Source organism: Miniopterus schreibersii (genome assembly GCF_964146895.1).
Source record: "Miniopterus schreibersii genome assembly, chromosome: 15".
Lineage (NCBI taxonomy): Eukaryota > Metazoa > Chordata > Mammalia > Chiroptera > Miniopteridae > Miniopterus > Miniopterus schreibersii.
Window position 1 is genome coordinate 52,050,957 of NC_138115.1, and position 23,776 is coordinate 52,074,732.

General features: G+C 58.2%; 1 protein-coding gene across 4 annotated transcripts in view; it reads right to left on the reverse strand.

Annotated features, from left to right (window-relative positions):
- The window catches only part of ITPR1 (inositol 1,4,5-trisphosphate receptor type 1), a 181,795-nt gene that overhangs the window by 137,563 nt on the left and 20,456 nt on the right, over positions 1 to 23,776 (reverse strand). The gene's annotated exons all lie outside the window — the stretch shown is intronic.

Below are 23,776 nucleotides of genomic sequence, written 5' to 3' on the forward strand. Positions count from 1 at the left end.
CTGAGGACTGTCACGGGGATCTGGCCACCGGAGGGGTGACGGCAAAGGCGGGGCCAACGTCAGGCCGCTCAGACCCCTGACGAGGGGGACCAGGAGGACCTGCCCCCCGCTCCGCAACGTCGGCGTTGATGCCCTGAGCCAAACACCAGAACCGCTTTTCAAAGACTCGCACCTTCATCTCCAAATTTCTGAGGCTGCGCTCAACTGAATCCCCTGGGCGTTAAGATGTAAAAGCTGTTTCAATACCGGTCTCATTCCTGCTCAGCAGAGTCCGCTGTTCGACAGTCAGCAGAAGCCAGTGGGGGTTGAGAGAGACTGGGGACCACACGGGCCCCCCGTGGGGGAGGGAATCACGGCGGCCGCTCCCCGGGAGGACGGCCCTCCCGCAGCCAAGCAGGAGAGAGAACTTGTTTACTTCTTGGCAGCAGGAGACAAAATTTAATTTGACTTCATGCTCATGAGCTTTTTCATCTTCAAAGTGCTTCCCAAATATTAACTAATGTTCCCAGGACTGCTCTGCAAGGACTCAGTCGTTCAAGGACACAGACCAGGGGAGGCCCTGACCGGCCAGGGGGCACAACCTGGGACGTAAGAAGCAACCCCAGCAAGGAGAGACCCCTTCCACCCGGAGGCGCTGTGCGTGGCAGGGCAGGCTCCTGAACACCAAGGCCAGCGGTTTAAATCCAGGTGAAAATAGCGCTGAAACAAGAAGCTGATGTGGGACAAGGCCAAGGGCTCCTGGCGGAACGAAGCCTCAGCCCCCCGGGCGTGAGTCAGGTGGGTTACAGAACCGAGCCCAGAGGCACACGGGTGGTCGGCAAGGTGACACCTGTCGAGAGTTCAGCCCAGGCCCGGCCGGTAGCTCAGTCGGTCAGAGCGCCACCCCGATACGCCAAGGCTGTGGGCTCAGTCTCTGGTCGGGGCCCATACAAGCAGCAACCGATTAAAGCGTAAATACGTGGAACAAACTGGTCTGTCTCCCTCCTTAGTAGTGGCCACCCCACCCCCCCCGTCTCGCTGCGTCCTGTCTCACGCCCACTCGTTACGGCGTCTCTCCGACGCACCCCCCTAGGATCTGCTGTGACCGCCCGGGGTCTGCCGTGCCCACCGGGGCGCGGCTCTGAGGGCAGGCTCCCCGTCTCGCCCGGCGCGCCCCGGGCGCCTCGCTTTGAGTGCACGAAGCCGCGCGGTTCCAGCTGGGCGCCAAGTGCCGCGGCCTACTCGGGAGAGCCGCTCGCGGGCACCGTTACGAAGCCCCGGCAAGTCCTCACACACGGAGCTGGCGAACGGAAGCCCAGGGTACCGGCGACGCCCGTCCAACGATCCCCAGAGACAACTGCCCGGTGCGATGCAAACGCGTCCGACGGCCTCTCCCAGGCGACCTCAGCTGAAACAAGCGGCCCCCTGCTCGGCCGCCCGGCTGGGTTTCCCCACACTATCAGTTTAAAGTGAAAGTCTCCGCTCACCACGCGACAAGCTTGTCATAACCAGGGACGGCTACAGCCCTGAATGCAAAGCTACTTGCTGCAACTGAATATTTAGGTCCAACAATTTTTGTTATTTAAAAAAAAAGAAATTGAGAATTTTTTACAATATCTAGATATTTTGATCACACGGATGTAAATTTCAACCTTTTAGGTGTCTGAAAAGTAAACAAGCATTAAAAACAGAACAGTAATGCGATGGCTTAGGAGCTGCTCAGTCCAGCTTTTCTAAACCACCCCTCTAGGAAGCACAGCCGCCCCAGAGCCACAGGCTCGGGATCCCCAGTGTGACCTTGAGAGCAAAACAAACAGTTGTCTGTTTATATTTCATAACAGTTATGGGCAGGTCGATTACTCATGTTCTTTTATCTCACATTAAAAAACACACACACACACACACACACAAAAACAGCCCTTAAGTCACTCGGGTTAAACCACAGCTATTACCAGCCAACCCCGCGAATGAAAAACACGCACAGAAGTCCCGAGGCAACTGCAACGCCGTCCGACACCCGCCGCAGACCGGAAAGCGGAGCCGGGGTGAGGAGCGGACGCTGTCTCGCTTTCTCCTCCTGGCTCCTCCGGTCAGCAGCACGTCCCACCGGGCTCAAAAGACTCGGTAAGTCTGAACCTGGAAACAGACCTTAACGGGTCTGGGTTCCTCCTGCACAAATTCTCACCCGTTTTGCGTCCGCAAAGCTCAAAGTGATTGAAACAATCCAGCCAGCCCTGGCCAGTTCGGCTCAGTGGCCAGAGCGTCGGCCTGCAGACTGAAGGGTCCTGGGTTCGATTCTGGCCAAGGGCACGGACCTGGGTTGCAGGCTCGATGCCCGGCCCTGGTTGGGGCGCGTGTGGGAGGAAACCAATCGGTGTGTCTCTCGCATCCGTGTTTCTCTCCCCCCCTTCACTCTCTCTGAAAAGCAATGGAAAAAACATCCTCGGGTGAGGACCCTGCTAGACGGCTGCGTTCACATCCCCGCTCCAGGCACCGGGCATTCAGCAAATTTCCTGTCTGTTTCCTCGTCAGAGACGAGCCTCTTTGGCAGTGATAAGGGTTACACCAGTTAGCATGCGAATAGCATCTAGCACAAGGCGGGGGCTGTCTGAGCTTTTGATAAATAAACTGCAGTATTGTTCACAACAGTTTAAAAAAAATAAACGACGTTATGTTTATCGTTCAAAGAGCACCTACGTAGGCCCTGGCATATCCATACCGTGGAATAATCCTCAACAGCTGGAAAGACCTAGAGACCGACTTTCATAAGAAATGGCTTAAATAAGTACAGCCGGGCGGAAAAACGCAAGTTGCAGAAAAACAACTGGCTTAAGAAAACTCATAGAAACGTACATTTTTATATACATCTTATACGCCTTCCTGCGAACAGGAAACATTCTGGGAAGACACATACCCACGAGCTAAAAGCGATCGGTCGCCTCTGAAGACCCCGGTCCAGGTCTCTCTCTGCAGTGACCAGCTGCACAACCTTGGCGAGGTCGCCAAACTCGGGAACCACGCCAGGGTGGCGCCCTCATCTTAAAAGACGGGGAGTCCGGCTGGCGTGGCTCAGTGGTTGAGCATCGACCCATGAGCCAGGAGATCGCGGTTCGATTCTCAGTCGGGGCACGTGCCCCGGTTAGGGGCTCGATCCCAGTGGGGGGCCTGCAGGAGGCAGCCGATCGATCAGTGACTCTCTCATTGATGTTTCCATCTCTCTCTCTCTTTCTCTCTGAAGTCAATTAAAAAAACATTTTAAAAAAAAAGATGGGGGAGTCGGGGTGAGTGGATTTGGTAATCCATCCGATTTACTCTGCCCCCCAAACACCCTGGTTTGATTACGGGATGCGGGCACTTTCTATAAACAAACACCCTGCCCTCCCAGCGCAGCACCCGCTCGGTAGTTATGAGAAACCCCGAGGAACAGGGTGTGCTGTCTGAAAAGCGCAGCCGGTGCCAGATGGCGACACTCCGCGTGGGTTTGGTTCCCGCCCCGATCACGCTCCCGGCCCCCACGTGGGCTGCGTGGTTCTCACAGGGCCTCGCTCCTCGGCTGGGGTGGAGCAACAGCCTCCCTTTGCCACGTCTGCCTTTTCGGGGATCGTCGTCACAGACGTGCTTATGCCACCCGTCGCAGGCACGCACACCCCGGTTCATCTACCCACGGACAGCAAGGCGAGAAACGGCGGTTCTAGGACTGGGGTCGTGTTCCCATCTTCTGCCCAGTGACCCCTGGGAGAGACGCCTCTGTCACTGACACCCACTGCGACTCCCGGTCGCGGCCCAGGGACCCGGCACCCCGGTGTTCAAGCTCCTCTCCCCTCCCCGCCCGTGATGAGCCCTGCCGCCTCTCCCTCGCCCCTTCCCACCTCTCCGCGGCCTCGCCCTCGAGCCCCACCCAACATCGAGCTGCGCGCTGGGTCCCAGCACCTGCGGCAGGGCTGGCCCACGGCAAGCACGAAATACCAGTTCAATAAACTCGTGCCACGAAAAATGCCACGCGCCTTCAGGAGCCGTGCAGAGCAGCGCGCCCGGCCTGTGGCCTGCGCCCCAGCGCCGTGCGCACGCGGGTAAACGGCCAGAATCGGGGAACCATGTACTGAACGAGGGCCGCTGGCTGGCGCGGCCGGGCTGGCTCGGGGCTGACCCGCCTCGCGAGCAGTGACCGGCATCCACCCCGAAACATCTCCTCAACCCCTTGTAATTAAGACTCGGGACAAACTCGAGATAAGAGCATCGGCATTTCCTGGCGGTGCCGAGGGAGCCGGGAGGCGCCTCCAGAAGCTGTCCCCTGGCCTAGCGGCTGCGGGGCTATCGGGGGACGGCATTTTCGGCATTTTCCAAGGGAACGTTTCTGAGTCGTCGGGCGAGTTCACGTCTCGATCTTGGCACCAAACGCGGGGGCAGATGAGGGAGCTCACCCGCAAAAACATGTGCCGGGGGAGTAACGCTCTCCCCCTTCCCATCACTGCTTCCTTCCAGGCTCCAGACGCTCCCTTTTTACTTTTCATTTCTTTTGTTTTTGTTTTGTTTTGTGGTGGTTGTTACGCAGAGGCTGAGGCCAGAACAAAACCTACACACACATGTCGGGGGAGAGGGGTCCCTGGGTCCACGGACTCCCAACCCCGGGTGAGCAGCCACCGCTGGGGTCCCGTCCTCCCAGTCGCACGCCCGGCACTCGGGCACAGGCGCTGGGGCCTGCGCGCTCCACGCGCTCCACGCCGCGGGCCGTCAGCGCGGCTCGGTCCCTTCTCCTGGCGGAGGGCTCCCCCCACGCCAGCGCTCCCTTCCACCTCTAAAGGCCGTCAGGAAGCGTGTCACTCGTCTCGCGGACGAGACATCACTTAAAGAACACGGTCTAACTATGCACCCGGAGAATGTGTTTTCCTTTTACCAGCTTAGGGACGTGTGCTAAGCGCCAGGCACTGGGGTCTTGGGGGATTTTTAGTAGCAAGGAATCAACCCCCGAGGGCGGCTTTCTTCCTGGCGCGGCCCAGGTGTCAGGGGACTCGGAGGCACGCGAACGCGAGACCGCGGAGAGATGGAGCACAGGAAACGCCGCAGACACCGACTTCGTCGGCGACAACAGCCCCAAAGAAAACGGCCCCGGGAGGGCTGTCCCGAGGAGGAAGCCTTGTCCTGCTTTCTCAGGCGCAGGGAAAGGAAAACACCGTCCTCGGCTCTTCGGTCAGCAGGAGAACCCACGTCCCTTCCTTCTCCCCTTCCCAGTGCTCACGGGGGCGGGACACAGGCCAGACTCGGCCCGCGGAGCGGCCAAGAGGAAGAAGGGAGGCTCAGCGGCGAGTCTCCTGCTACTCAGCAACCCACGTTTTGGGGGGTGGGGGGAGAGTCAGAGGCTGCTGATGACACACGAGATTGGGGGGTCACAGGAGGCCTGCAGGTCCCCAACTGTGCCCAGAGAGCTCCCTGCTCCCCACCAGGCCAGTGCGGCGTCCACACGCTTCCAGGGAGGACGCGTGGAATACACGGGGGGGGGGGGGGGGGGGTCTGTTCAATGACATCCAAATGCCCTGTATTAAAAAACAAAACCAGACCACCTCAAGCTCCAGACACACTTCTGAGAAATGAGCAAAGCGCTTTAACGCTTCCTTCTGGGTGAAGGCGGCAGGGTTTTAGAAGCCTGGACGTCCTCTATGTTTTATTTTTTGCAACAGAAAACTGATTTCGAGCCCCCGTGCTTTAAGCAGCCCTGGGGAGTCCTGAGGCTCCCGAGGATTTCGATTTAAATGTCTTGGGACGCGACGGGAAGGGGAGGACTGATCACCAAACGGCCCGTGGCCGCGTCTATTAGGAAGCAGAGACGTGTCCCGTTTACGTAAATTAATTACTGCAGAGTCGACTCAGACTCGGAGGCTTTTCATTTGCATGTTATACTTCCGTCGTTCACCAATAATTTCTAAAGATGAGAAAACCCAGAGGGCTGACCTGACGACCCAGAGGGCCCCGGGGTCACCCGCCCCCCGAGACCAGGACAGAAACCAGCTGTGCTCTCCTGAACAGCGAGTCCAGCGTAACCCGAGAACACACATCTGCGCCGCCCCCGAGAAGGGGGAGCTAAGGGCCCAGATTCTCTCCCCAGGGTTTAGATTCCCCGAGAACTGGAACAGCCTCGCTCCGAGCGTCGGGCGCAAACCCGCGCACACAGCCCGTTTCTCCGACGTTCGGAGACCTGGGGCCCGAGCGGCTTTTCCATTAAAAGATCACTTAGCCTCAGCCCCAGAATTCAGCCCCGAAGTGAAACGGGTGACGCGAGAGGCTCCCTGCCCCTCCCCACCCCGCCCCCGAGCAAAACGTCTTTCTAGTCACCTTGAAAGGACCGAGGTGGCCAGAGAAAGGGTCACTGGCAGGGCTCCAGTCTCGGGGACAAAGGGTTCATTCTCTGCCACCTGGCCGCTTCCTGAGGGGCATGCGGGCTTCAGGGCGGAGCCGAGATTTATTTTCTACAAACAGCTGCTGAGCCGGAGGAACAATATTAAATTAAAGCCGCTGGGAAGTGAGGAATAAAGGGCCGAGTGCTTGCTAGAAAGACAAGACTCTCCCGGGTCCACACACGTGGGTACCCCCTTCTTCCTTCGCGAGTTCTCGATGACGCGGCTGGGAGACGCCGCGGGAAGGGAGGCCCAGCGCGGAGCCAGCCCCACGCGGGCGTGAAGCCCCGCAGACGGGCGCTGGCCGAGGAGTAGTTCTCGATTAATTAACCCAATTGGATCGCGCCGGTTTCAGGTCCACTGCAGTTTAATCGTGGCAAGGTCTTTCCATCGGCAGCCTGATTGAGGTTTTATTAACTTTACCCGCCACCGAAAGCAGCCCCGAGCAGCTCCCGGGGCGGACGCCACGCAGAGGAATGAAACGGGGGTGTTTTCCCGCCGGTGCTTTCTCGGGGACCCCCACAGCCCTGGCGGCGCCCGAGGCTGCACACGCCTGGTTACAGGCCCAACCGAGGAGCTCGGGCAGGGTGGCTGGTGGGGGCAGGTGCGGGACTGAGCCGAGCGCAGCTGTGCCGCGCGGTGGGGCCGGAGGAAAACGTGTATTTCAGCGAGTGAATAGAAAGACCTAAATGAAACCTAAGACCCTCCTGCAAAGAAACGGCTGGTCTCCCGTGTCATCGGGTGCCCTTGAGGCTGAACCCCTTGGCCTTGGGCAACTGAGTCACACACCCCCCAGGGTCACCAGACGGGAAGGGGCCCAGAATGAGCGTTTACAGACCGTCTTTTTCGGCAGAGACTGTTCTGCAGCTTAAGTAACGGAGCTTCCCAGATACTCGTGTGGAGTACCCGGCAAAGCTAACGTCCGAACCCGAGCCAGAGCCTTTGACGTCCCCAACACGCAAACGCCGCCCGGAGGCACCGTCGAGAGACAGTCTGTGTCACCGGCGGGGACGGAGGCAGGGACTCCAGAAGCAATCGGACAAGGAACAGCTGAAGATCCGTCTTCTCTCGGCTGTATCGCAGAGCTTTGGTCAGGGAGAAGTTTAGCTACTGTGGTCACTTCTTAGCCAAATGGGTTTTTTGGTTATTTCTTCCACTGATTTTTAGAGAGAGTGGAAGGGAGGGGAGAGAGAGACATCACGTGAGAGACACATCGATCGGCTGCCCCCCGCATGCGCCCCGACCGGGCCCAGGATCAGTCTGCGGGCTGACGCTCTAACCAGTGAGCCACCGGCCGGGCCCTAGCCAACGGTTGATGTTAACGCACAGAGGGTGCTTCTTCACGTGAGCAAGTGCGGGAGATACATACGAGGGGTCGGTATGTTTCTGACAACCGGGGGGCAAGGACAAAATGTCAGACCCGAGCTTTCCTCAAACAAATCAAAAGTCAGCAGAGACCCAGAGGGACCCGAGACGCTATAAATACAACTGTGATACCATCAGCGCCGCGCCCGGACCTTGCCCGGGACGGGCCCTCAGCAGAAGCTCTGCCGCGTCTCATTTTCCAATCAGCATACATCACAGGGGAAGAAGAGAGGCCCCAACACGTTCGGGGCGTCGCCCGAGGTCACACGGCTCGTTGGGGGAGAAGCAGAGGCCGGGCCTCGGGTCTCGCGGCCCCTAAACCTGGGCTGCGCTGGAGCCCCGAGCGCAGGCTTCTGTCCCCCCCCCACCTCGCTGGCCCCACTCCTTCACGAGGCCGTCAGGACTGGCCACAGAGCACACCCCTCGGCCAACGAAGGGACGGCCACAGCTCTCATTGCCGCCTCAGTCCGTAAGGTCACCCTAATCCTCCGCGTTCAATTATCTGCCCGCACCTCGGACACACACACAACCCTTTCAAGCAGATGACGTTTAGGAAGAAACAACAAAGGAGGATCCAGCTGTCGGGCCGGGTCGGGTGGGCTGAAGGCAGGGGGCGCGTGGGCCCTGACGCCCCTGTGAGGGGGCACATGCCGGGCCCGAGCTCCGGGCACGGGAGGAAGGGTCGGGCGCTGACCCCTGGCTTCAAGCCGTGGCTCTGCCGTGGGCCAGAATTCTCAGTCTGGGCAGGTCTCATAACCGCCAAGGTCACCTCGCCTCAACCCGAAAACGGCCATAACCCACCAACCGCAGGGTGGGGATGAGGGCCGAGCGACCTGACGCAAGGCAAGGCCCACGTGGACGCGTCCTCCTGCGGTGACTCGAGACAGCTGTGCTCGACAGTCGGCCCTTCCAGCGAAGGTGGGTTTTCTCCTCCCGCTAAGAGGCAGAAGTCAAGAGGGGAAACGTCTGCGTCGCCACCGCGACAGCAATTACGTTGGGCGCCGACCACGTGCTTACGGCGCGTTGGCCCTGACCCTCTAGGAGCGTCTCTTACGCCCTTCACTCCGCCAAACCCTCTGACGTTGTTGCCCTTCTTTTATTCGTGAGCAAAGCAAGACCCAGAAAAGTTAAATACTTTTCCCGGCCTCCCTCACCAGCCAGGGTTTGAACCCCATAAAGACGCCCCCGGAGCCAAATTCTTACCTGTCCCGTACGCAGCCTCCATCCCCAAGCGCTGGGAACGAGAAACGGTTTCCCTACCACTTTCCAGGAAAAACTGCTTCCAACCTCATTTATTTCGTGTTTTTTCTCTCTCTCCAGCTTGATCTTTTTTGGGTATGAAAGTTCTTTTACCAAACTGCTTTGAAAACGGCAAGTGAGCTTTTTGGTCCTAAGAAGCTGTTCCAAGGAAAGCAAACCCCAGGGCAAGCTCGCGGAACAACCCTCCCGCGTCGCCGTCGCAGAGGAGGGGCGACAGATAGAACAAAATCGAGAACTATCCACTTCCCTCTGCAAACGGGCAGTGTCGTCCCGAAGGGACTGGGATGGATGGTCCCGACCGGCCGACAGAAACCCAGCCGAGCAGGAAACGCTCGTCTCCCCCCGGCCCCACTTATCCAGCCAGACTAAGGCATTAGAACAAAAAGGGGCAACGGGCTGGGGGCAGGCTTGTCCCACGCGAGCCAACAAACCAACCCAGTGGCCACCACTCATGACACCATCTGCTCTCCCTAATTAACACCATTAATGGTGGATACAGCTTCTGGTGCCTTGTACCCACTGGAGATGCCTTTGCACTAACACGGTGAACACCAAGAGCATATACTGAGAGGTGACCGGGGTTAAGACGTCCTCAGGTCCTTGTATTAAAACAGAGAATGGGGGTTGCTGGCATTAGGCCGAGTTCAGTGCACACAGGGAAACATGCTGGGTAACTGCTATAATAGTGTGACCCTCGAGCTGAAGAAGGGAGGCGGAATGGAGGGTAACGGCAGTGAACCTTCACTGAAGCGTAAAGAAGTTAAAGGGAAAAAGGCAAAAAAATGAGGTAAAAGAGAAAAGCAAACTAAGACTTTACGTCCAAAACCATCACTAATTACAACAAACGTACATGGACTAAAAACATTGCAACTGACAGGCAGAGATGGTCGGAACAGTTTTAAAAATCTGGTTGTGTGCAGTTCGTGCGTCATCGCTAACACGTCGTGAAGGTAGTTTGAAAAAAGAAAAAGTTTTATCAAATAAATACTGATAAAACGTTTCGTTCACCAGGAGGTTAACACGGTTTTACAAGTGTTGGCCCTTAACTCCAGCAAACCGAAAACAAACAATGAAACATGAGAAAACCTTATAAACTGCAAGGCAGAACTGAAAATCCACAGTCGTAGCGGGGAAATTTTAAACCTGCAAGAAATTTTTACGTACAGTACAGGTCACATTGTTCTTTGGAATAGATCCTATGAGACTTTTGTGTAAATTACCACCACCATCAGGACATAGAACAGTTTAACGACTCCAAAAACTGCCTTTCAACCACTGACAAGTCAAACAGACCGAAAAAACAAAACCAACCCACGCCCACCGCACTCACACGCAGGACCGCGCCAGGCCGGACGGGCACATTCTCTCAGACCCAGCAGGACGCGTGCAAACCTGGTCACGTGCGAGGCCACAAAACAGGACTTTCCAGTTTTAAAGGACCTGATACGATACAGATCATGATATCCGACCAGCACACAACTAAGCCATCAAGCTTCTTTTAAAAACCAGAAATCCCCCGTACAGCTGAAAACAGAGAACGCTTCTACACAACTCACAGGCACCGGGAATGATCCGGGATGTAAGAAAACATTGAGAGCTGCCGGGGGACGGAGGCTGCGTAGGGGCGTCTCGGGGGCGAGACCCCCAGCGTGAGGAAGGCCGGCGGGGCCGACATCGAGAGAACGACTCCTCCCTTCATTGCCGCAGCGCCGGTTATATAGCCCACGGCCAGCAGGGCGCTAACCCGCAGGCGCAGCTGCGTTCGGCTGGGTGGTCATTACGTAAGGCCCTCTTCAGGGGCACGTGCGGCACAATCAGGGTCCCGGACGGGACACCCAGCCCCATCAGCCCTTACCCGACACACCTGACACGAGCTCGGAAAGAAGGGAAAACACGGGTCTCCGAGCACGCAGCAGTGAGAGGGCGCGGGCAGGGCCGGGCGCGGGCAGGGTCGGGCGTGGGCAGGGCCGGGCGCCCGCGCCACAGCTGGAGGAGGGCTCACACTGATTCCCCGACTTAAGGGCGTCGTAAAGGAAAACAGAACAGATCCAGGCAGAAGGAAGAAAACAACAAAAGGCAGAAGAAGTTAATGAACTTCTAACCCAACCTGCGAGAGAATCAATAAAGCCAGAATCTGTTCCTCTGAAGACCAGTAACACAGAAAAACGTGTCCAGTAGCTATTATCTATTTAACGCTCAAGTAAATAACTTTAGGGTTGTTATTACGTAGCGTTGATACTATAACAAAGCACCAAATACCTAGGGGCTTAAAGCAACACAAATCTCCCCCTCACGCCAGGAGGTGTAAAACCAAGGCAGGGCGGCATTCCTCCCGGACCCTTCCGGGCGCTGCAGGGCCTCGCCTTCCCCGGCCCTCTGCCCCCCCGGGCGCAGGGCAGTGTCCCCCCACCTGTGTCCATCTCTGTGTCGTCGGGCTCACCTGGGAATCCGAGGAACGCTTCCCATCTCGAGGGCCTTAACTCAGCCACACCTGTGAAGTCCTTTTCACCAAATAAGGGAACCTAGTCACAGGTCTGGGGAATTAGAAAGTGAACGCGGTGGGGGAGGCGGGTGCGTTCTTAAGCCAAAGGCAGGGGCCAAACCAGACGCTTCAGGGACTAACAAAATAATCGGAGGATATTATAAGTCTGAAAACTTAGATGACACAAGTAAACACCTAGAAAAATGCAACTTGCAAAACTGACCCGAGAAGACAGACCCGGGAAAGGTGAATCCGTGGTGAATCTGACCATAAAGAGAACAAATTAGACGGCTTTACTCACTGGGTCGGCCGAACGGTCAAGGAACAGATGAAACCAACAGCTAAAATACAAATACAACCTCCCCCAACCCCACCCACCCACCCGCCTGCTCCTCCGAGGGCAGAAAAGCAGGGATCGGCGCAGGGCTCAGCAGAACCTCGGCACCGAGAGAGCAGGACAAGGGCACAAAGCGGCTGAGGGTGCCCGGGGCCTGCGCCCGCCACGGCGGCCCTGCCTGCAGTTCAGCCCTTCAGCCGGACTCGCGGTGGAAGCTCAAGCAGGCCGCCGGCGGAATCGACCTCCCCAGCCAACCCCGCGTGTCCGGCCTCTTCAGCGACACCTGCTAACTACCCCCAACTCGATGACCCGCACGGATGCCAGGGCCTAAAGGACGCGCAGGTGATGGAAGCCGCCACTCAAAGTACTAACTGTGTGTTTCTTAAGCAACTATTGAGATGAATTCAAATTACTTGGGCACAGGGGCCTGAGGAAGAGATGGCAGCAACGACCATCAGAGAAGAGCAGGCCTAGGGCCCGACATTCTCCACGAATAATCCTCCAGGTGGTTCTCACTCATCCGGCCTCGTAAGACGGCAAGTCCCTCGCGGCCGCGTCTTCTCTCCGTCCAGGCAGCTGACCTTGAGAACGGTCAAGCCGCCTCGCCGTGACCTCAGGGACTGAGCCTCGCCAAAGACACGCTTTCCCCCGAACGGCCCAGAGGCCGACGCAGAAGCGTGCAACGTGGCGAGAGGGAGAAAGGCAGAGGGAAAGCTCACATCCCACGTTCCAACTCGTATCGAGGAATTGTTTTCAAGGTGGTAAAAGAAAAAAAAAGCTGAAATCGTAAGCATGCAGCTGAGAGAGAACGTATCGAGCGGTGACGGGCACGGACGTTCGGGCGCCTCGGCCACGCTCCCAGTCGGGCACCAACCCGCTGCCCGCGGCCGCCCCCCGGCACATCCGCGGCAGGTGACAAGGGCAGACAGGAACCTCACCGGGGACGCGAACGTGTGTCCTGGAACCGCAAAACCTGAAACCCACCCCACTCTAGAAACGGCACCACGGCTCCCGGGGGGCACAGCGGGGCGGCATCCCAGCCATCGCCCCGCTGACGGGCTGTGCAGAGGCCTTCGCGGGCACGCGACGGGAGACGCGGGCTCTGCATCACCGCCGGGCAGGCCACTGCTCGGCCGGTCGGCGCTCGGTGACGGGACGGGGGTGAGGGAAGGAGCTCACAGCTGGGCTCAGAAGTGGGGCGGGGGGCCAGGGAGGGGGTGTCACCCCTCAATCACACCTTCAGCTTTCAGGGGAGCAAGAGCCTAGAACCTAGCTGCCCGAGCGCCCAGATCCCAGAGCAGAAAGCAGCTTTCCACAGGCCCCTCCCTGCCCCCAGGCCGACGGCGCGGCCACGAGCAGGCGCCTCGTCCTAACCAGCCCTGCTTCCTCCCCGCGCCTGGCCGGGTGGCCTGCGCCCCGCGGGGACGGCGGAAGGAAAGCCGACTGTCCTGCTCCGAGCTCTCAACAAGTCCCCTACGCTCGGTCCTCACAACTGAGAGCACAGCCAACGCTAACGTTCGCCCAAAGGAAAGAAAAGTTCCTCTGACAGACGCCCAGCTCGGAAACCGCGACCGGGCGACGCGGGTCCTCCCTCCCCGACGCAGGCCCAGGGGCTGCGCTCCCTGGGGCTCCCTTTATCCTTGTACAATATTTAATTAAATGCCCTGTCCCTGCCGGCTCATGCACTAGCAAACGCTAATTTTAGAAAACCGATTAGCTGGTTCTTTCTAACTGTATGTTATTGTAGCTAAGGTCAAATTTTTCACGGAAACTATGGCAACAAAACCCCACTATTCTGTCGAAGAGACCGAAGCGACGTTCCTGAGAGACGAGGGAGCGGCTGCTGGACGGCGGACCCTAGGCGGGGTCCTGGTCTCCCGCCTTCACCTGCGACGTCCTGCTCCTGGGAATGTTTATGGGGGGAGGGGACCCCAGCACAGATGTGCGCCAGCGGGAGTCCAAGAGAGCTCACGGGCTGTCATCACTGATAACATTTTTAGACACGTATAATTTTAGCACAAAACACCCAGGTATTTCAGCAGCACTCAAACTGGATCTCACATGTACCCAGAAAAATGCCAGGTGGGAAAAGGAACGTTTAACTCTCACTGAGGGGAATAATTGCCTGACTTAATTTTTCCCAATTACTGCAGCTGCTCAAATGGGAGTTTTTCTGCACTGACCTCCAGCTACTGCTTTGCAAAGGAAAAAAGGTAGATTCTCTGAAAGGACATCGCCTCCCCACGCCTGCGGCCACTCGGCACCTCCCTCCCCAAACCAGGGCCAGTGAGCACAAGCACAACTTCCCGGAGCCCTGCTGGCCTCTCGCCTTGGAGAATGTGCCTCCCCGTTGGCCACGGCTCCCGAGGATGGAGCCAGCCCTTCTCCTAGGGGCTCGACGACTCTCAAGGCCAGGTAGCGAGGGTCCCTCTTCAGGCCACCTGGCAGGAACCCCTCAGATCTCACCACCCACGCAGCCGGGGGAGGCGGGCCCGGAAAGCGGCACACGGGCAATGTCTTCCCCTGCCTGTCAAGGGAGGCTGGGGCGCCTGCTGCCGGGTGAAGATAACACAGCTTCCTCTCTCGTGGGGCCTGTAATTCTGCATGTGCGGTGGGACCACCATCTGAGCAAATGCCCGGAGCTGATCAGAGCTCCTGCGAGGGGAGAGGCCTGGGCGCTTCTCTTCAAAGGGCCCAGGACCCAGGGCTCCCTCCTGACTGCGAGGCGCACCCAATAAACTCCACGAAATTCGGGAAGATGAAAGCGTGTCTGGACACCTCTGGGTACTGACGCACGGAAACTTCAAAACAGACACATCGGTGTTTTACAAGACAGCAGGGGGCCGTTTGATCTTCCTAAGAGACGTCCTGAGAGGTGCTCTCGGCTAATTTAGTTGCCACCACGGATGGAGCGCTGGGCGTGTCGCTAACGGCGTTACCACGTGCCGCCTCACCCGAAAACAATCAGGCAACCCATGGTATCAATCACTAGTACCAGGAGGGGAAACGAACGTTTAGAGCAGTTAGGTAAGTTGGTCCCACAGCTAATAAGAGGCGGGGCGGGGTCCTGAAGCTGTCTGACCCGAGCCCTGCGTCCCACGGCCTCCCCGGCACCTCTAACCAACTGAAGCCAGACTCGGCGAGGGGCCGCTGCAGCCGCTGAGCAGCGAGTGTTGCTTGAACGTGTCTAAACCGTGCCCAGTTCTCTCAGTGACCCATCGCTCAGCACGAACGAAACCGTTCTTAGACCCGTCCGCCTAGGGGCCCCTCCTCTTGCTTTACTCCCCCGGGCAGCGTGCCTCTGAAACGTGGGCGTGCGACTCGGGGCGCCAGGCGGTTCCTGAGCAGCGGAACGCGCCCGCTCACTGCGTGGGGGGAACAGGCTGTGTGCCCTCCGGAGGTGGGTTCAAATCCCAGGCCCGGCCTGGTTGCTGACCTTCCCCGGGATCAGGATCCCTGACTATAAAACTGGGTGACAGCACCACCCACAGCACAGAGGTCACCCGGGGGTCAAGGGCAAAAGCAGGCTCTGACCCCACCTGAAGGCCAGGCACCGAGGAGAACAGCGCTTAATAATTATTTGTTTTTCACGATCACGTGTTGAATGAAGCCGAGGAATCTCAACTCTATAGGCACAGAGAGAAAAAAGAGCCAGCGCTGGGGGCCAAGGAGAAGACACCCTCGGAGGGGGAGGCCAGTCCCCTCTCCAGGGAGAAGGCAGGTCAACCGCAAGAAATCTTTCCAGGAATACGACACGGGTACTGTGAGAGAGATCGGAGGGCAGTGTAAGGCATGTGTGTAAAAAACCAGCTGCCAGTTGTCCAGCCAGTGTGGCTCAGTGGTTGAGCGTCGACCTATGAACCAAAAGGTCACCAGTTCGACTCCTGGTCAGGGCACAGGCCAGGGTTGTGGGCTCGAATCCCCAGTAGGGGGCGTGCAAGAGGCAGCCGACCAATGACTCTCATCATTGATGCTTCTCTCTCTCTCCCTCTCCCGTCCCCTCTCTCTAAAATCAACTTTTTTAAAAATGTTTTTTAAAAAAATCAGCCACCAGTTGACCTAAATTGTCATCAGGGAAAAAACACAGCTAGGACTGGAAACAGTGAAAACCATTTCAAAAAACGCTAATCCCTTTAGACGAGCTTCTACCCCAGGCAGCATTATGCCAGCACCAGGCCGGGGTGCAGACTGAGATCTGGTCCCTCGGGATGCTCCGAACTCCGGCCGGGAAGACAGGACAGAAGAGGGCGTGATAAACACCGGACTGGACGTCGCTACGTGGGCAGCCAGGGCGCATCTCCAGCACATTACAGACACCTGCCCGTGTCAGGGGCCTCAGAACGAAGCTGACAAGAAGCCCAGGAACTCAGTAAAGGGACACTCTACATCCAGTCCCCTCCCCGGGCAGTTTAGAGCAGGTCGCAGGTCTGAAAAGGAAGGTTTCCGACGTCAGGCTGTCTGGGTTCGAGTCCTGGCTCTGTCACCTCTGTGTAACCTTGGACCCAACACTCAGCATCCTGTGGTCTGTTTCCCCACCTGTAAGAGGGGGGTAAGCTTTTATAACACTGCAGCTGCCTTGCGGGGCGGTTATGAGATGAAAAATTAAGGTGCATGAAGGAAACAATGCAAATTAAATAGAATAAATTATTAACGTATATAAGCACCATACAAAGTAGTCACTATCGTTTGCACTTATAGATTATGATTAACTGCATAGGGGGATGGGACAAAAGTAATTTTTTTAAATCTGTGGCCCAAACGCAGCAGCCTGAAAGTCTGGGGGGGGCACTGGGGTGTGTTCCAGCCCCAATTTAACTCTGAACTGCTCTTGGACCCCAGGAGACTTCCTACACCTGCCTAATTTCTTCGTCTGTCGAGAAGGAAGGGAAAGAGTCGTCCAAGCTCCAGTGACGCAGCAAGTCCCCATCAGAGCCCCGGAGACGGATCAGAGAAGCCTCTGCTCTCAGGAGACAAACGACCCCGGGACCTGCTCCGGGTCCCCATCCATCCCGCCCTCCGTGGAGGAAGCCACAGGGCAACACTGAGGTCCAATTCGATGACAAAGTACAAATCGTCGTTGCACTAAAACCACTTTATGCACCTAGAGCTGAAATTTGCTCTCCATCCGCAAATGAGCTGTCACGAGTCCAAGCACAAGAAACCGGGGCCTGGGGTCTGCACTCCACGGGGACTGACTCAGTCGTTCAAAAAGGAAGCCGTCCGCACATCGAAGGGGCATCGGCCGCCCGTGCCCGGCGTGCCCGGCGCCTGCCGACAGGTGTCTCGAAGCCTGAGCGGTGCGCAGAGATCCAGCGCGGGGCGCGCGGGGCGTGCGGGGCTCGGGCGCAGTCAGGCAGGGGCACGGTCCCCGCAGCCGTGTGACCCGAGGGAGCCCTCTAGGCTGCCCGGGGCACTGATTTAAATTACAGGGCTGTTCCCTTCAAACAGGGTCTGCCGGTGGGAGACCGAGATAAGCTGGCACGTCTGAAATGAGGATTATTCTAAAGCCTCCTAATCTTTTTAATTCAATGTGAATTGATTTTGTGAACACAGGACAAGCGGCAAGAGGCTTCCCCACGAGACCTTCCGTGCCCTTGGGCACACGCCCGACAGGCGCCTGAAACACCCTTTCTGCCTGTTTCTCAAGACAGGTGGAAGCCGAGCCCCGTCCCCTCACCCCAAAAGGCCCGTCGCGGCTTAGAATCTAACGCACAAGCAAAATGTTAAGTCAGCACCCCCCCTTTCCAAGGGGGTGTTTAACACTAAACGAGACATGAGTTCATTCCTTACATGCTTTTCCTAAAGACACACAAAAAAGAACGAATGTTGCTTAGCAACAATTAAGACACCGCGTGGTGAAGGAGGGGGGCTGGAAGAGAGCGGGGCCGGGGAGCCGGTCGCCACTCGTCCAGCGACCTTTGCCACCCACATCCCAGCTGTGTCCCCATGTGGCCCCTGAGCAAGGCCTGGCGGTGTCCACCCCTTCGTCTTATCTTGACGGAGTCCGGGGGCCCCAGGGGAACGGGAGCCTGCTCCGAGGCCCGGCGCCCCCACCCGCCGAGGCTTCCCTGTGGAGGGGTGGCCGGCCCGCTTCCGGCACAGGCCCCAGGTTCAAGCTGGAAGGGATCTCGGAAGTCATTTCACCCCAAGTCCATCTATCAGACGGGGAAACTGAGTCCTGGAGAGGTGACTGAACCCCTGACCCCTGAGGTATCAGAGCAGTCGGCTGCAGACATGGGCTGGACACGAGCTCTCGCATCGGACGGTTCTCCCTGAATCTGTGAGAACCGGGCCCCGCCTCAGCCTGACTCGCAGGCGGCTGGCACTCGAACACGTCTCATCGCTCGGTCAGAAAAAGTCCCGTTCCTGTTCGAGGCCCCCACCAAAGCTGCCGGGAGGTTTGAGGCCGATTCACAAGGAGCTCGCGTGGGATGTGAAACCCTGGTTCTCTCTCCAACAAGCCGCCCTACTAAGTCCATAAGCCCCCTAATGGGTGCGGCAGAGAGCAAGCACCGGGGACTGAGGGAAGGGCCCCGTAAAGCAGAGGCCTCGAGCCCGATCCTCAAATTCATGGTCATGCTTTGGACCAGAGTGGCTTGTCCCAGCCAAACAACAGTCTTCACCAGGGTCACCCTAAGACCACCACTCCAGGCTGTCACTGTCTGAAGCAGGACACACGCCGAGGGACCGGGCGTCCAGCCAGTGGTTTGCTCTAGAGCTGCCCCGTGTCCGGCTGCACTGCCCAGACCAGACCCTTGTCCGCACCACACACACAGCTCACAACGTGTTGCAGGAACAAGCTGTGTGTCCCAGGGCTCGTCCTACACAGACACTGAGAGAGAGGGCCCGGGGCTCCTGTCTGCCCACTGGCTTTCTCCCTCGTTTATTTCTTTTTTTTTAAATATATCTTTATTGATTTCAGAGAGAGGAAGGGGGAGGGAGAGAGAGAGAGAGAAACATCAGTGATGGGAGAGTCACTGACTGGTTGCGAGCCCGCAACTTGGGCATGTGCCCTGACCGGGAATCGAACCCTGATCGCCTGGATCCTAGGTCGACGTTCAACCGCTGACATGCCCGGCCGGGCTCTCCCTCGTTTAAATGGAACCCAGTCAGAGCTAGAGCGAGGGTGGCAGACAGGACCAACGGGGCCCAATCTCGTGCAGACACCGGAGGTGACAAGGGCCACAGCTTGACGGGACCCCTGTACTTTGCGTGGAGGGGGCCCAAGGGGCAGGGCCTGGGCCTTAGAGAGGGTTCTGGTCTGATCTGACCGCAACACTCACAAGTCACGCAGCTCGGGCCAAGTGCTCCACCCTCGTCAGCCAAAATGGACTGAGCCTAAAACAGACGCCCCTGGGCTGGGGGTGAAGGGAGCCAAGGGGAGACTGCAGGTGAAGTGTCATCTGCTTCGCCCTGGGAAACTTCTAGACGGTGGGGAACTTGTACGCCGGGTGAAGGCATTTCAGCCGCGTCACTTCTGCTTGTACATCAACAGCCTCTGTGTGGACGACAAATTTCTCCAGACGAGTCACTAAAGACCTCGCTGGGCCCCGGTGGTGACTTTCTGGAGCTCACTGTCCCAGGAGCACAGCGGCCAGTGCACAGGTGTCTGTGGAGCGAACGCTGATCCTTCTAAGGCGGGACATTCACCTGCACCGTGGGGACGCGGGGCCTCCACAGCGCAGGCAGGCCACACGATCAGGAGAGTCCCCAAGCGCTTTGCGCACGGTAAACGCTCTATTAACGTTGGCTGCTGTTACTTATAACGGGGGTCTGTGTCTCCGTGAAACCCCGAGACTCCGGAAAGCACGGGGGACCGTGTTCAGCGCCTCTGGCCTCCCCACCCCCATCGCCAAGGCCGAGGCCGCGGGACGAGCAGGACCCTGAGGCTTCTTCAGCTGAACATTCGTTTTCACATCAGCTTAGTGAGGGTCGTGCCTGATGCCACCTGACGGGGGGGGGAAGAAGAAACACGGGGACAAGGTAGGGGCTCACCTAGAACACTCTCGGCCTGGCCTCCGCCTCTTTCCCGAGTCACGTCGCCAGTGGCTCACATCACAGGGCCTCCCTCCTCCTCGCCTTCCCATCCTAACTGTTTCCCCTCACACAGCGATTCTCTGAATCCAAGAAGTTCCTACAAGGTGAAAAGCCTCCCAGACTCGGGTGACACCGGTAGGGTGGCCCCTGGGCAGGATGGAGACTGGGGCCAAGGCGAGCCTCCCGAACCGAATGGAGACGACCCCACCTGGAAGAGGGAATTCACTACACGTACGCGGCGTGACCCACACGAGGCCTATCGCACTCCCCTGAAAGCCAGGCCACCGTCCCTGTGGCTACTCCGCAGGCCCTGGAGGTCAGGATGAAAACAGCAGGGGCTCTGGGGCCAGGACGGAGACCGGCCGCCAGTCTCCACCTTCCCTCCCTGAGGATGTCCCCGCAGGGGGCGGGGCCACGGGCCTGGCCGAGGAAAGATCCCGCAGAGAAAGGAATTCACTAACCACAACGCTTCTATTCCCGGTTTCCACCAGATGTCTGCCTTCCCTGTTCTTTCAAGACTTGGGCCAAGACAACGCAAGTCAGGGAGGAAAAGACCCCGCCTCCCCTTCCCCAGACGGGTGCTCCAGAAGGTGCTCAGCACGAGGCCTCATGCTACGGCCCAGGGCCCCGCCACCCAGCGGACACACGCACTGTCCAAAGCTCATCGGACCAGGCCGGCGACGTGGCGGATGTGAACCAGGCGCGCGGCCAGTCCTTCCCCTGACAGATGAAGTTGGGGGCAGGAGACACAGCCAAGGGAATTGCAAAAAAAAAAAAAATTCAATTCACTTGGAAATGTGATTTTATCCATCAGAAAGAAGCCACTGCGTCTATTCTGAAAACCGCGGCTACTCTCACTGCGCCTCCCAAGCGCACCGGCTCATTACCTGTATCATCTTAACCCCGTTTCCTTTATGGGGAGGGGACTGTCTTCCCCCATTTACAGGTGGGGAAAAACTAAGTAGCCCATCGAGTCACTCAGCCTGTCTCTGGAAACGGGGGGTCTCCAACCGGGGCCCACGGGCGCACCCCTACCCACGAAAGCATCTCAGGTCAAAAAGAGAATGTGTCCTCCTCACGCTGTTAAAGGGGCCACAGGCGGGTCCTGCCCCTGTGCGAGCCGGGCCCCCCACGAGGTGCTGGAAACGGAAAGACCGGCAGGGCACAGCCGGCCCTTCAGCAAGGGCCAGGTACTCAGCTCAGATCACAGTCTCCGCAGTAACTGTAGGGAGCACAGCTTCTGCCCTCGCCCATTTCACAGACGGGAAAAGCCAAGGTTCACGAGGCTAAGCCGTAGGTCACGTGTCACATAGCTCAGGATTCGTGGAACTTGGCTTGTTTTTTTAATCGTCACTGAGGATATGTTTTTTTTGAGAGAGAAAGGGGGACCCAGGGAGGGAGGGAGAAGGAAAGAGAGAGGGGGGGAACAGACTGACAGACATCGATTGGCACGTGCCCTGACCCCGGAGAGAAGCCCACAACCCTGGACTGGAACCCCGGGAGCCTGGTGCTGGGGCCTGCGTGACTGACCACGAGGGGGCGGGTTCTAGGAGGCGCCCACCCCAGGTCAGAGCCGCGGGGAGTGTTGCATAAACAGGCCTCTGGTCGCCGTTTACTCAAGAGCGGGTTGTGACGTTCTCGGTGCAGTTTAGGAAATAACCCGGCAGGAAACCAGCGGACGGGACAGCAGGCCCGAGCGGCGCAGGCAGCCCTGCAGACGGCTCAGAGGAAGACGCGCCGTCCGGGGCGGCTGTCCCGCGCCTGCTTCCGTGCTCGCCGCGCTGCAGGGTCTCCAGCGCCAGGGCGGGGAGCTGGGCCAGGAGCGCCTCCGGCCCGCCCAGCCACCCTGGCACCGTTTCCAACCACCGAGACGGCGTCAACTTCAAACTACACTTGCATTTGGAAAGGCGGTGATCCCTTCCAACAGAGAGGTCTTTTTCTTCATTTTAGGGAAATAAAAAAAAAATGTGTAAAGTGTGCCGCACCAGGATTGAAGGGACGCTTTGGAAAATGTCTGAATCCTCACTGCCCAGGTGCCAAGGTGGCCAGGACCTCACAGGCCGGGGCAGCAGCTGGCAGAGAGAGGGAGGCGCCGGGGCCTCACCTGTGTGCGGGACCTCGGCTGAGCACAGGGATGGAGGCTGCCCTGACCTCCATCCACAAGCCTGCAGGAAAGCTGGCGTTGGACCAGATTTCCCCACCAGCTCTAAGCACCGTCCGACCTAAGGAGCCTTTGTTGTTAATTCACCGAGAAAGGCCGTCAACAACCAAGTCCCTGTCGCGTGACCACCTGCAGACCCAGCCGGGCCATAAACGGAGTTCGGTGCTTTCCTAACGACCTCCCATCAGACTGTTGCTTTTATCTCCAAACAGTTCCTTCCAATCAGCCGCCAGATTCACATCTGAGCACCCGGTACCTGTATGTACCCCAGAGCCGGGGAAACAGCCCCTGACGGCCCCCGGCGATGACCCTATTTAAGGCTCCACCTTCGCACAGTGCGTGGACAGCTTTCCCAGGCTCCTCCCCGGACTCCGGAGGCCCGTGTGGAGAGTGACGCCAGGGCTCACCCTGGACCCAAGCGCCAAGCTCACAACTCACGGGCCACCTCGGCGTCTCAGCTGCAAAAGCCACGCCTGGACCCGCTCACCTGTCACAGAGCCGGAGGGGACAGCCCAGGCGCCATCCACAGTGGTTCTGGACCCTGGTTCCAAGAGAATTGCCTGGGGCGGGGGGGGCGTTTAAAAATCCCTGTGCCCACCTACATCTCACTCCCTGGGGGTGAAACTCAGACTCCGACAGTTCGGCAAGTCCCAGGTGATTCCTCTCACCCGCCACCAGCTGGGACCCCTGCCTTGGAGGGTTGCTGTCCCCTCATAGGGTGGACACCGGCTCCGTGAGCTAAAAAGGCCCACACCACCCTTAGCACACCCCTGGCGCCGAGGCCACCGGTCTTGGCCTGTGGAAAGGTAAACTGAGGCCCACTCTGTTACTCAGAGCGGGGAATTAGTTCTGCGACTGACGACTACGATCGTCGGCTCAAATCCTCCACTTCTGCCGCCTTCAGGACTGTGAGCTGGGAGGAGATATGGAGGCCTCGAGGGTCCTGTCTCACGGGCTTGCTGCCAGCCTTCCCTCTGACCAGCCCCAGGCGGAACGTTCCTCTGACGGCCTCGGGCCCACTGGATGCAGCCAACGCCAACCTCTTCCCGGTGGCCTCTCTCCACCAAATGTCTGCTTTCTATTTTACCCAAATTTCTTTAGCTTTGATCCAAAAACATCCGTTTCTAAGTCAGCTGACAATAAGAGCTTCTCACTCAAATGATATAATTTGCGAATGGCAAGGTTCAAGCCCTTTGGGACTGAGGCCGTCAGTCCGACACCGAGCCCAGTCACATCCCTCAGCCCCGGCTCCCGTGAGCCACTTGGGGAGCCTTGAAAATGCCGGTGTTGGGGCAGCAACCCCCCGAGATTCACGGCTTGGTCTGGGGCGGGGCCCTGAGCGTCTTCAAAATCGCTCCCCGATTAAACTCTGCAGCTAGAGCCGAGCCTCCCCAACCACCACCACGAAAGGCAAAACGATTTCTACCATCTTAAGGTACCCACTGTTATTTAAACACCTCTTGGGACACACTGAGCTACCTCCCGAGGAAGACACCAGATGCAGGAGGCCCGAGGGAAGGCCAGCAGGAGGCTGCCCCGCCTGTCCCTCTGGAACCTCGTGCCCAGGGTGGTGTCCTAAGCACCGGAGCCCCCAGGGGCACAATGTCCGCAGAAACGACACACGCTCCCTGGACCCGGCCTGTGAGCAACCACCTGGAGGGACAGAGCCGCACACACGTCAGGATTCAGACTGAGCTGGCCTTTCCCGCACACGCAACAGACAAGTGATGGCCCCAATTACGGTCATCCCGATCCCGACACAGAAC